We start from the raw sequence: 14,170 nt of genomic DNA, 5'->3' as shown, positions 1-14,170 counted from the left end.
GAGATTATAGTTGATTCAACTATATTTTTCCATCAGTGCGTATCCGTCGCCGAGCGCGCTGCCGTTGCGAGCCGCGCTTCGCCGAGGAATCGCGTTTTCCCGACGCGGTTGCGCACGAGAGAAAGAGAGAAAGCAAGGAAGGTAACGGTTTCAGGTGATTTCGTGTTCCACGTTAGCGATGGGCAATTGATTTTTCGAGGGAAAGATCCATCTTTAAAGAGCGAATCGAGGTCACCACTTAGCGTCCTTTCCTCGATCGTGCGACTCGCTTCGTTCGGGGAACGAACCGGCAGACGGTCGCGTTTCCCCGTCCCCCGCGCGATATTTATTGCACGGTATTGCATTTTGCATTTATTGCGCAAAAACGAGGGCTGCTCGAGAGCTCGAGAGACCCCCCCCCGCTTTGCATTTCAAGGCTCGCGGTAACAAATACCGCAACTTATACGACTAATAGCACTCGGCCGCATCTCGAAGATGGTGGCCGCTGTCGACGGTGGGAACGAATGCACAGGAAGTCGACCACCGAGTGCTTGCGCACGTTATCCTGCCGAGTCCTTGCGTCGCGCGCGCGCGCGCGCGCGTGCGCACGCACTTTCTCTCGAGAGCGGAGAGGAATTCTATATCGCCGCGCTCGCGCGGAAGACGCATTTTTCGCGCGCTCGCGTTATCTCGCGCCGCGTCGTGCGCGCGGATTCTCTTCGCTGAAAAACAACGCGTCATGCTACGACGGCGACGACATGCATGCGGCCGGTCGTCTCTGCGGGCGATTACGCTGAAATTATCTCGCCTGACCTATAAAACGCCGGCCGGGACGCACTTGCTCCTCTTGGCGAAGGCTACGCTGCGCGCTTAAGAATTACGTTATCCGAGAAAGTTATCAGTCCTTTCTCGCGTGGACGTCGGGATGACGGTAGGATGTAGCAGCTGAGGCTACGCGGGAGAGCGATAAGGATCACGGCGTGCAATCGCGAAGCTTATTCACGAACACTAGGCGAGAGCGCGCGAAACCGGCTTAATTGTCGCGATTGAGGTTTTTCAGCGAGCGAGCGCAGCGATGACTTACGGCGTCGTTGATGGGCTCGCGATGAGAAGAGACGATCGATCAGGGAAGAATAATAATCGTCGGCGCGACTTGACGCGGCGGCCGGAGAGGGAAATTCCCCGCTTCCTCGCGGAAGTGCCGATCCATTTTTTCGCCGTTAGCGCAGTAGAGGAGCAGAGGAAGAAGACGCGTCGGAATTCGCGCGTGAATGATTGCGCGTTCGAAACACGCGACAGAGGGGGGGGGGGAACTCGCCGTTCCCGCCTCGCGAGCGATCGAGAGAGCGCATAGCCGTCCGATACAATTGCAGATCAATGGGATTGGAAACCCGCGGAGGTCGCTTTTCTACCGCCGGCTGAACAATTGCGCGTCTAATCTAATGTCGGATGAACGGGATTGAGAGCGCAGAGAGAGCGCAGAGAGAGAGAGAGAGAGAGAGAGAACGACTAATATCGTCAGGTCTGCATGGATAATAATCGCGCGTGTAAAATTCTCACGGGAGAACATTCACGAATAACTCCTAGTAACTCGCTCAGCCGTCGAGTACGACGGACTCTCAGACAAATTGAATCGGAAGCAGAACATTTTTCACATTGTCGAGTCTACGTGGCCGTGCGTAGTTTCCCTCCTCCTCTCGAGGAACGATCCATCCCGACGCAACGGCGCGCGATCGCGGAGCTCGCAGCTCGAGCGAGCGGGGCAATTTCGCGCATTGTACACTTCGCGACAATGTTTAACAACGCCGTAGACCCGGCGCAGCAGGAGATTGCTCGCTACCGCGCACTTACCCAGTCGCCGGGCACAGAGTGCTTACTAGCCGGCGCTTCCTCCTTGAGCGGAAACCTGGAGCGGCACCTATGCATTATCTAAGCCAGGCAAGAAGAGAGAAAGAGGGAGGGAGCAGCGGCCGCGATGCCGCTCTTGGACAAGGAGCATGCGATAACGACGACGTCGTCATCGTCGTCATCGTCGGCCTCGTAGCTCGTCGTCGTGGCGAGTGGGGGGTGCTTTGACCCGGACTATGAGGGAGGTGGCGGATACTGCTCTCTGCGGCCTCCCACGTGTGCGCAAGCCAAGCCGGAATGCAGGTCCGGCTAACTACCTACGTTGTCTCATGTCAACCTTAATCAGAACAGGTCCCTCCTCTGTTTGGCTCGTGAAGCTGATGCAGCGTCCAATATCGTCGGGAGATAGACGCGGCACAAAGTTTGTACCTGTCCCTCGCGCGGCTCCGTCGTGCGAGATACGGAAAACCGCGTGCGCGACACGACGCGCTCTGTTGGAATAATCGTAGCATCGCCGTTCAATCAAGCGGCACTCGCTCGCTTCGTTCGCCGGTTCTGTAGGAGAATATAGTTGATAGAAGAATATAGTTGAATATTATAGTTGAACTGCCTCTGTAATCTCACTATATTTTATAGCTCATTTCGGCGTCAACGATATTTTTATATATTTTGGTGGAACCTGCGAAATATAGTGGAATAATCACAAATACAAAACAGTCAATGATTGTCTTAATAAATTTTGTTCAGTTACTTTTACCGCACATACGGTAATTTCTCATTCACAAATATAGGGAGATTTAATATTCATATAGTTCAATAGTTACATCTGTCATCACTTGGCAAATATATTCTGGTAATATTGACTGTATAAAAGAGTTACTTTACCTACCATTTTATATTTGTATTCATACTTCAATAATTTTAGTTTGACTTACTATAATTCTTAGTAAAAATATTATATGGTTGGTTATACTATGCCCTATATATCGTAATTATTACCGATGGTATTACGGTAATACTTGCTATAAATATGATATTTCGGACTATAATTTAGTTGCTATATCATTATTCTTCCAAATATCATATACTTTTCTCCCAATTCTGTAATTTGATCGATTCGCGACCGTATCTGTGCGCGAGAATGTGTGCGCTCCACGGTATCATCTGTCGCTCGCTTGCGTTTCTCCCCGACATTTTTCTTCCGTCTCGTATCTGCTCCCCGAAGAAAAGCTCCGCTGTAGTAGACCGGGCTAAAAAGCGAGCCGACCGGTCGCGCTATTACGCGGCCGTGCGGCTTAATAATGTACGCGCGGGTTAATTTACCCGCCACAATGGAAATCACTTTTCCTCGAATTGTCGTGGCGCCGTGAAAGTGATTCTCTCAAAGGCGCGCGCGAGCGCACGAGAAAGACGGGCGGGGTGGGGAGGGGAGGGGAGGGAGACAAGCGTGAACCGCCGCGTTTCCGGCTGCGAAAATCGCGCGACGGACTCGCGACGTTGATTAAAAGATCGATCCTGCTACAGGAGCGACTTCACGCTCGGCGATGCGTGTAATCCCGTTCTCGTTGGCGCAATATCGATCTGTCGGCGAGCGTACGCAGGACGAAACGAAGTGACGGACGTGTGCGGGCGCCTTCTTGCTCCTTCGTCATGCTCGCTGTTAAGAGCGACCTGTGAAGGACGCCCTTCATCGATCCGACTTTTCATCCGGGTCAGTCTTATACTTCGCCACGCCTGTCCCTTTTATCGCGTCCATCGCGTCCATCTGCATTCGCCGCATCCTCTTGTATCTTGCATCCTGCACGCAGGATCTCTCTCGTTCTCTGAGGTTTTACGTAATGAGTACGAACGCGCCTTGTTAGCGCCGTGCGTACGTCATCGGTTAAATTTACTTAACGCTTGTCTAAATCGCGACTTACGTTATTACGGCTGGATATCCTGCGCTCGCGGAGAGACGCTCGGCAAATCGCACGTACGGCCGTACGGCCGTTTCTTCTTTTTAGCGGCGAATTGCAAAGTCGCGCTCCGCCCGTCTCGGAGATATATATATATATATATATACCCGTAAGGAGCGCGCGCGCGCGTTCGAGGGAAATGCACCACGAAAGCGTCGGAGCAGCGGGGCGGGGGGGCGGGGGAGGGGGAGATCCTTGCGGTCGCGCGCAATGTCGACCGCAAGAGTCACAGCGATTTAATCAAAACTGGATGGAACTAATGAGAACGGCGGCGCGTCGTCTCCGTCCGACCGACCCTGTAATTCGAAGGTACGGACGACTTGACAGAGCGGAACGCGCGCGCGCGCGCTGTCTCTGCTCTCGGAATTGCACCGGGCCCGTCCCTCGCAATTGGACGCGCGCGCGCGCGCGCGCGCAGTTAGCATTTCCGTGGGCCTCGTGCGCCGCCGCCGAGCCTAGAATTAAAGCGAACTCTCGAACGCTCGATCGACCGATCGATCGATCGATCGATCGATCTCCGCGACCAGAGTCTCGAGCATTTTCTCGCTCGACCGGCGCGGCGGCCCGATTCGTGACGAGCGAATTCGCGAAAAATTGCCCGCACAGCTATTCGTTTCCGCGAGCCGGCGAGATCTCGCTCGTCCAATTAGCGCCGGTGTCGTCGATTCAATGCAATGCGCGCCGCGTTTTAACGTCTCGTTGATCAACGTCGCGCCGCGCTGCGCCCCGTTGTCTCGCGCGGAAGCAGCGGGCGCTTCGCATTGTCTGTCGCGCGAGGCGGAACAATGCTGATCGCCGAGGCCGCGTGAGATACAGACAGACACGCGACACATTTCTCCCGAGCGCACTCGAGCCGCGCTGATTCAGCAGGCTGGCAGGTCCCGACATCGGGGGGAGGGGGGGGGAACACGCACGTTGCGAACGCGATACCATACTCTGCCCCCTCCGCGCCGCCGCTGTAATTCCACGAGATTAGAGGACACTGGAGCGACTGTGAGCGCGTTCGAGGCTGTCGACGACCCTTCCGGGGCCTCCGAGACGAGGAAACGAGCATTAGATACCGCGGCTCGGAGAAACTCGATACGAGTTTAACGAATTCACTTATGGAATTACATCGGCCAACCTGAACGTCACCCTCTCGCTCTCTCCTCCTGCCCCTTTCGAGGCACGTTGGCATCCCGGAGGAAATCTTGAAATCACATTTGCGACCTGACGGCGCTTATCTGGCGAGAGAAGAAGTTTGATCGATGGAGACGGGAGAAGGGAGAAATCACTTCGTGACGAGGGAAACAAAACGAGACCGCGACTTGTTCTTGAGATAACGAGAGACGCGGAAGAAAGCGTGGACGAAGCTCCTCTCGCTCGAACTTTTCGCCCCCGGTCTTGCCGCTCGCGCGTTCGCCTTCCCTCGGCGCGGGGCGGGGATAGGGGTACTCGGGGCGCATCTTTGCGATACGACGTTTCTTTCCGTGATTTTTCTCCCTCTCTCTCTCTCTCGCTCTCGCTCTCGCTCTCGTTCTGCTCCACTTTCGCCGGGCACGCTCGCCCATTTAATTTGCGACGCCGGCAAGAAACCGGGAACCTCGGCAGACGCGGAACCGCGGCGGCGCGACGTGGGCAAGAAGAGCCGCGCGGAGAACCGAGGATATTTATTACCGTGGCGGAGGAAGAATTATCGAGCCGTCTTGCGCCCGGCGGAAACGATCCCCGGTACGGAATTATCGGCGTCCCTTCGCGCGTCTTCCGCGAAACCGTCGGGGCGACGACCTAATTCTCCTCCCTCCGTCCCGTCACGCCCGCGGCGTGATTCTTGCGGCGAATAAAGGATCGGCCGATCTCTACGCCAATTACCACGTCCCGTTAGGTTTTCGAGGGGCCAAGGGGCAAGGGGAAGGCGGCGGGTACACAAACGCGAAACTGCTGCGAAACTGCGCGCGGGACCGTGGGTGGAGTCGCGCGCCGCGAGTCCTCCCTCTGCGATGACGCGCGACCGGAGAGATAACGGAATTGATTTCGGCCTCTTTCGCCACTAATTCGCGAGATCTTCTTCTTACCTGCCGCCGAGGAGTAAAGCAGTCGGGCTGTGAAGGTTTATATTGCACAAGCGACGATCTGTGTCTCGTCTCCACTGCGTCGTCTTTATCGCGGATTCAAAAGGCCGGAATCGAAAGAGAAAGGAAGAAGAAGCTCGCAAAGTGTCGCAGAGTCGAGACGGAGCGATTACCTCGAACAGATTCTCGCTAATCATCGTCCGGTCGTCGATCGGACGAATTGCAATCCGTCGCGTCTCCGCGTTTCCAGCGAAAAATGCCGGCGAAGTTGCGAAAGCCGGGGAACCGCGATTGCGACACGCGACACGTCGCAGCGCAGGCAGGCAGAGTTCGTTTCGTTCGCAGTTGGGACGCAGGACACGCGCGGTTCACGGCGGCATTGAGCAGCGCTTGTCTCCTCGTTGAACAATCGTTCGCGGGGGAGGAGAGCAGCGCGAAGAAGTGACGCAACTTGCGCGCCAATCCGCCGCCTCCTTCCGTCGCGCGAGCAGCGGAAAGGATTGTCTTTCACGGAAAACTAATCCTAACGAGCTGCGTTTACGACGTTTATCTTTAACTGCCGGCGAGAGCGTCTTTGAGGATCTCTCCTGATCCTTCGCCGCAGCAGCAGATTGCGTCAGAAGCGGGGGAATCCGACTAGAAATTTTGATTAGGTTCACCTAACATTGAGCAGGATCCAATAGGGTGAATGAAAGGTAATCCTAAGTAAGTCAGTCCTTACAATGTCCTAACGACAAATGAGTATAAGGGGAAGAGACCTTTATAAGACCTTATAATGATTGGGTCCACATTAGGACCTTAATGTACCAATCTAATATATGATATAATATGGTTTAGTTAATCAGGTCCTTGTCGGGATCTTATTCATTGTACCTAATATGATTTGCATCATCAAGTTTTAACAAAAGAATTTTTGGCTCTCATTTCCAAATATAAAGATGTTTGCATTGAAAAGACACTTCAGGTCACTCGAATATATTTGTCAAATGCTGTAGAAACTGTCCTTTTTTTAGCAGTCAATAAATAGTTGTAAAATTAACGTGACACGCAACTTTTCTCTTTAACACACTACTTTGTGTCTTGTCGCCTTGTGATACTTTACGATCTTATGATATTCATTTGATGTTTCTTTTCCGAAACATTTTACAAGTATGCTCGAGCGATCTAAAATATTATTTCATGCAAATATCTTTTTATTAGGAAATGACACGAAAGAATTCTCAGCGTGTCATTTCTGATTTCTAATGTCATCATCCAGTATAGCCGTGGTGGGGGTGATCAGGAGCCATGATTTGAGAAAAGAAAACGTAATAAGGATTCCATAAGGTAACTCGATAAGGACCTGACTACGAATCCTTACTAAGGTCCTGATATGATAGAAGCTGTGCGTTACATGACTTACTAGGATCCGATAGTATTACCTTATTGGGACCTGATGTCCAAATGAGGTTAACCTGATCAGAGGACCATATAGGGATAAATTTCTAGTCGGGAATGGATGCCCAAAATTCTCGCGCGTCATTTTTTAACGAAAAGGTCTTTGGCCGCTGGGGCGTGCTTAAAAGTTCCCGTACTCATTATTTAAGTCCCCCTCCTTTGAAAGTCCATCAGCCGTACAATATTTTTTCACTTGGAAGTTGCACGCGGAGACGCTCGGCGTGTCATTTCTCTCGCCTCTGGCATTACTATCCAATATACGTAGCCGGCGGGAGCCTTAAAACACGTTCGTCCGCGAAATTAAAGCTCGATGTGCTTCAATGTTTCGCGTAATTGGGGGCTTATTTGACTCGAGTTGCGACGAGCAGAGTTCGCCCATTAATTTTGTACATCTTCGACCGTACGCGAGCGCAATGTGAAATTACGAATTAACAGCCGTAGCGACGCACATTACATGTGCGTGTCGATTTATATTACTGCTAGCCTACTGCGATATTATTGCGTTACCGGCTCGTCAACGAGAGATTAATGTTTTATTTATACATAAGCCAGCGGCATATAATTATTATCCTCATTATTGCGAAACGTGCTGTCGGCAATTAGTGGTGCCTCGACGGTCGGCGGGCGCGGCGATTATAAAAATTCAACGGGACACACTACGTTCTGCTGCATATTCAGCCAGGATACACGTCGCTTAATGTCCCGTCGGCGAGTCCGGCGAGCGTTTTCGAGCCGCAAGCGCGAGCGAGAGGCGGCGCTTATAATTACCGTGAGCGCGGCGGATTATTTTCGGAGCGGCCCATCGAGAATTACCGTCACGTCCGGCAGAACTTTCTTCCTCTCTATCTCGCGCCACGAATTACAATAAACCTTCGAGGTCGCCGTCGACATAACGGTCCGACGATCCAGCCGTTGATCCAGCTCTCTTCGTGTTTCATAGCTATTGTTCACCCGAGAGAGAGAGAGAGGGGGGGGAGGGGATGGGAGGGGGCATATCCGACGCATATTTCATGGAGCTGTGATAATCGATGCGACACGAGCTCTCGCGGGTAACAAGTGATAAGCAATCTTCTCGTCGATCAATGCCTGTTCTTGATGCGCGGTGCCGGTCGGCTCTAGCCGAGCCGACCGCTAAAGCTGGCATATTAGTCTCCATAAGGGGACATCGATCGTCATTCGAGTGTCTTCTCGTACACGCGGCACGCACGCGGAAGATCGCGAGCCGCAAGAAGCGCCCCGCTACGTTCCACGAGACGTTGGCTGGATGATAGAGGTGCTCTATCATCGGGGAGAGAATTCCTCGACGAGGTGCTGTCATTTGTATTTACACGGCCGGACATGGCCGTGTTCCTCGTGATGAATCGTGTGACGTAAAGTCCGCATGAAATTAGCGGTATTAAGCCGACGACGTAAGAAACGGGAGAAATTAGAGCGAGGGACTTGGTCCCACGTAGTAGGAATTTCGGTGTTACTGCGACTTTAATCCCACTGCGGAACACCCGGGTGTTCGCGATAATGGAGAAAATAGCTTCCCGTTTCGCGGGGAAAAAAGGAGCACTCCTGTGCGAAAAAAGAAGGTCGCTCGCGATTAGCGTTCCGAGTGCCGATCGAGAGCGCGCGGGAAAACCAGAAGAAGCGGCTATTAAAGGAGGCAAAAGCGAAAGAAAAATACTCCCCGCGCGCGAGTAAGATAGATGTCCACGAGTGCGTGTTTTGAATCGCCGATAAGATTAATAGCCGTCTAATTTCTAATAGTTTTATCACGGTCGTTAAAGGAGCAGTCGCAAACGTTCCTCGGACGAGCTTATAACGACTAGCTAATTTCATCATCGGAGAGGGGGGTGGGAGAGCCGGAGATACATCGCGATGTTACGTTAGCCCCGGGTTCCGCCGGCCCCGTCGTGGCAGCCGATTGACCCTGATTTCTGAATTGCCCCCCGTAAAGCGCGTCGTTGTCGGCCGGGGATAAAATCTCGATGGGGCTCTCCGTTTATCCGCAAACGCGGACACCGTCGTCGAGACGCGCGTCTCCTCGACGGCGCGTAGCGCATGCTGCGCCAGGAAACGGCAAAAAGTGACCCGATAAAGCCCAGCCGGCGAAGTCTGGACTAACGGAGCGGCTGTTAGATGCAGCGACTATTATTTTCCGCCGCTTTTCAAACCGGAGCGCGCAGTCTTCTGCCCGCAGTCTGTCGCGCAGCGGTCTCTTTGCGATTTTTTCCTGGCCCTTGCCACCATCGGGCCCTAAAGCCCGTGCGCGGTCCAGCAATCTCCGTGACTAAAGCTGTTAAACACACACACACACACACACACACTGAGAGAAAAGTATATATTTGGAACTATAATGATATAATAACTAAATTATAGTCCGAAATATCATATTTATAGTAAGTATTACCATAATATCATCGGTAACAATTACGATATAGGCATAGTATATAGAGCCAACTATATATTTTTACTAAGAATTGTAGTAAGTTAAACTAAAGTTATTGTATGGATACAGATATGGATACAGATATGTGAAAATGGTAGGTAAAGTAAATCTTTTATATAGTCAATATTACCAGAATATTTGCTAAATGATGACAGATGTAACTATATGAATATTAAATCTCACTATATTTACGAATGAGAAATTACCGTATATGTGGTAATAAAGTAACTAAACAATTATTTAAGACAATCATTGACTATATATTTGTGTTTATTCTACTATATTTTGCAGGTTCCACCAACTATAAAAATATGGTTGACTGTCAGCCAAAATGAACTGTAAAATATAGTGAGGTTATAGTTAATTCAACTATATTTTCTATCAGTACACACACACACACACGCACGCACGCACGCACGCACGCACGCACGCACGTATGCACACGGTGTAAAAATAAATATGGTGGAGAAATGACGAGCGACGGGAGGAGTCGCCGTTGAACGCTGCATGGCTCGTTTGACGCTTTCGCGCTGTACACTCTTTCTTTCTCCTCTTTTTTTCTCCAATAGGCTACTGTTTACGTGCCTCATATGTTTCGCTGATACACGGCGAAGAGCACTTTGTGAAACTTTATATCGGTGCATCCGTTTTCTGTTCCTTGGGAGGCCTCTCGGGGCGTTCGTCAACGCAGCCGTCGCGCTTCGATATTGCACGCCACCTGGCAATCGATTTTCAATTCTACTTCCGTGGAGGAGTCTGCTTGAAATTGATCGAAAAATACGACTTTGTGGAGCCTGTCTGTCCTCTGAAGTTTTATTCGTCAGACTCCTCTAATTGCCCCGACGCTCTCGAATGGACACTCTCGCGATTGTCGTCCACGCGTTTTTCCATTCTCGAGGCATGTCGGTTCTCCGAAGCTCGGGAGCGGGCAAAATCCGACGTTAGCGTTATTATTGATACTGCTGATAAACATCTCGCATGATCGATTACCCGCGCGGCGTACACAGGTCGCCGCGGAACATTCTCGCGGAAACGCTACCGGCTACGCCGCGGTACGCTCGGCAGTTTCGGTGCACCTTCGTGAGGCATTTTCCAACGATAAAAACGGGCTTGCCGCAAATTGCCATAACCGCAACAGAGGCTGTTCCTTCCGTGTAACCGTGATATTCTCGTACAGCGTGACTTCGCGCTTGCCCGACTCGTACCACCCACGTCCCACCGCGATTTGCGCCAAGTCGCGGGATTTTCACGGACAAATTGTCAATGCGAAGTTGGATCGCGGCTCTTGCGCAACTAACTCCCTTTTGTCTCGCGCTTGCGGTCGCGGCGAAGTGAAATCCTTTCTTGCGAATGTGTTACGAAAGCTCCAACAAAACGAGACTCGGCAAATCCGAGCCGCACAATCGCCGCGCCGACGCGGCGACAAACGATCGCCGAGTTCGGCAAAAGGAACGCGTAACGGAATTCCGAACGTCAGGAAGTTATGAATGAATGAACGGGGCGGGGGAGAAACATCCTTCGAATGCGAATTGCGAATGCGCGGACTATTCTGCTCTCTCTCTCTCTCTCTCTCTCTCTCTCTATCTCTCTCTCTCTCTCTCTCTCTCTCTCTCTCTCTCTCGCGACTGAATTTATAATCCCCTTTTATAGACGGGGTTTCCACGAGGCCGCCTGATTGCGCGGATTATGATCCAGAAAATGGCTACAGCCGAAGCTATTTTAATGGTCGAGTGAGTCTTCCGACTCGCCGAAAGGCGTCCGGCGGCGCTTTTTATGTAACCTCTCGCGCGGGCGGAAGCGAGCGCGCGCGCGCGCGCGCACGAGAATGCTCGCAAATCTCGGGGACGAATTTTAGGCCGAGTGAGATTTATTCGCGCGATATACCTTCTCCCAAAGTCGCAAGTTTCCCCGTGCCTCGCCGTAGAAGGTCGCGGCTGATGAGATCTCATTGCGGTCTTCTTCCGCCGTCATTCTCACTTCTACCGCGTGTTTGTTGGCTAAATTCGCGCTCTGTCGACATTTCTCGCCGAGACGAGCGAATCCCGGATCACCTTGGGCAATTTAATTGCCAAGGAATTACAAACGCGCGGCTATTTGAGTCTCGAATCGCGAGTTGGGAAACGATAGCATCGGACCGGATCGAGACTTGGAAACGAGATCGTCTAATACGAATTGAACATAAATATGACCGATAATGGGCGATTCCGATCGCCTTGGACCGATGGAAGAAGCGACAAAAACGGATCGCGCGAGTTCAAGAGGCCATTCTCGCTTTGTTTCGCAATATCGCGCAACGCCGCTGCCTTCCCGTCAGTGTTTTCGTCGAACACATCAGTGTCTTCGACAGCTTCATCGGCCACATTTGTACCCGCGCCTTCGAGCCTCAACGCTATATTCCAACCAATTTCGAGTGAACCCGAGCGTTGACCCACGCGCCCAAACGGGATTCCAGCCGGCGTGTTCGGTAAGCCGCCGCGTATCTCTGACGGAAAACCAGAATCGAACGTAGCTGTAAGAATGCTCGGAAGGCGCGCACGCCCTCGCGTCTTTCCCTCGGAGAGGCCGGTGCAAGCAGACGCGCGAGCAGGTCGATACACAAGGCGAGAGACAGGTGAGAGAGAGAGAGAGAGAGAGAGAGAGAGAGAGAGAGAGAGAGAGAGAGAGAGAGAGAGAGAGAGATTTTCGGAGGTAGGCGGAGGAGTCTCGGCGCGCGGCAATCGGCCGAGGCTTTTCCTCGTCGCGCTCCGCTCGGGAAACGCATCTCTCTCCTGCCGCGGAAAATGCATCTCTCCTGCGCGCCGCATCTCCGCGCGCGCTGCTCCGCTCGGCCGTCTCCGGCGCCCCTCGGCGTCGCTCACGAGCGCGCCGCGACGAAAGCACTGTCAGTCGAACGCTGACCGCCGCGCACGTAGGATCGTTCGCGAAACAGAGAGAGAGAGAGAGAGAGAGAGAGAGAGAGAGAGAGAGAGAGAGAGAGATAGAGAGAAAGAGAGAGGGAGACGAGTGACACGCAGCCACACGAGCCCCGGCGAGTCGCACCGAGTCCAACTGTCAAAGCGGATCAGCCGACGGCTTCGACGGCTGATCTGCGATCGCGTGGGAGGCGGAGCAAGGAGGGACAAACAGTGACGTGTGTCCCGCAAGAATTCCTCCGCGTGCGATTTTCCGCTGGCTGATTCGCGACCGGACCGGAGAGAGAAAGGGAAGGAACGGCACTCGATGTCACACAGTAGACAACCCGGTAGACAACCGGCCGCCGATTGATCGGCCAGCGCACCTAGGACTTGGATCTCACGGGAGAGAAGAGACCGACCCGTCGGCTCTCCCACTCGGAGGAGCCTCGCCGAGCGAACAATCGCGCGCGCGAGAGAGGGCGCGTCATCGCGAGAGACGACGAGACGGGGGCGGAATTAATTAGACTACCGCGCTGCGTAAATAACGAAGGCCGCGGCCGCGGCTCGCGACGTGGACGCGCGACGGTGGTGCTATCGGCGAGTTCCCGCCGCGGGCAAACACAGCACAGCTGACAGCCGGTAGGAAGCCAGGGAGCGCACCTGCTGCGGACTGCATACCTGCTCCCGTATCTGTCTGGCCAATCCGAGCAAATCCGAGCGGCGCGACGGGGGCGCGGTGGCTCCGCCGCCACCTCTCGAGCCTCCTCTCGCCCTCGTGGTGTTGACCTTCGCGACCCCGCGGGAAGATTTTCGAGGACACCGAGGACCGGGGCCGATTGAACGAGCGAGTGTCTCTCTGTCCGCTTAATTCGTGCCACTTGACGCGGCGTCGCGAGAGATCGGCCACACGAGAGCGCTCCCTCTCTTCTTTCTTCCCGCCCGCCGCCGCCGCCGCCGTCGTCGTCATCGTCGTCATCGTCGTCGGTGGTGCGATGCGTAGCGTCGAAAGTTGACTGACCGAGTGACTCACGGGATTAAGAGTCATTCTCTCGAGACTGTGCCGGCTGATACACGCCGCGCGTCGGATATTTATCGCGCCATCGCATCGGGGAAACAGCAGAGTGTCATATCGAAGCGCGTCTTCGCGATTTAAGCCATCCAACTCTCTCTCTCTCTGCAGCTCCTCCGTTCACGGTGGGTCAACTGAGAGAGCGTAGCTATCATCGAGGTCGGCGGGGAAGAATGACAGAGAAGCGAGACGACTCCACCCAAGAGACGCTACGCTGATCTCTCCCGTTGCCGAAGTTTCCGCGCTCTCGCCGGCCAATTAAACGCGATTTAACGAGCGCCGGCGGAAGGACCCTCCACGATGAAGGAGAACGGAGCTTCTTAAGAGAACCGCGGTGTCTCAAGAGAACTCCGCCCATCCCATCCCGAGGCTCGAGCCTTGCGCGGATATTGCAATTAGCATATTGTTCGTATTCGCGTCTCCACCGAGACCGGATTAATCCAGCTTGCTTGGGAGAAGCCGCGAGTCCCGCGAAAAGGAGAGAGAGAACTCACGATGAG

General features: G+C 53.2%; 1 protein-coding gene across 5 annotated transcripts in view; it reads left to right on the top strand.

The window, feature by feature from the left end:
• Positions 1-14,170, top strand: part of LOC105188283 (MAP7 domain-containing protein 1) — a 204,140-nt gene that overhangs the window by 65,516 nt on the left and 124,454 nt on the right. The gene's annotated exons all lie outside the window — the stretch shown is intronic.

The sequence above is a fragment of the Harpegnathos saltator genome, unplaced genomic scaffold, assembly GCF_003227715.2.
Source record: "Harpegnathos saltator strain DR-91 unplaced genomic scaffold, Hsal_v8.6 scaffold115, whole genome shotgun sequence".
Lineage (NCBI taxonomy): Eukaryota > Metazoa > Arthropoda > Insecta > Hymenoptera > Formicidae > Harpegnathos > Harpegnathos saltator.
The sequence above is the reverse complement of the archived record's forward strand: the minus strand, read 5'-3'. Positions and strand labels throughout refer to the sequence as shown.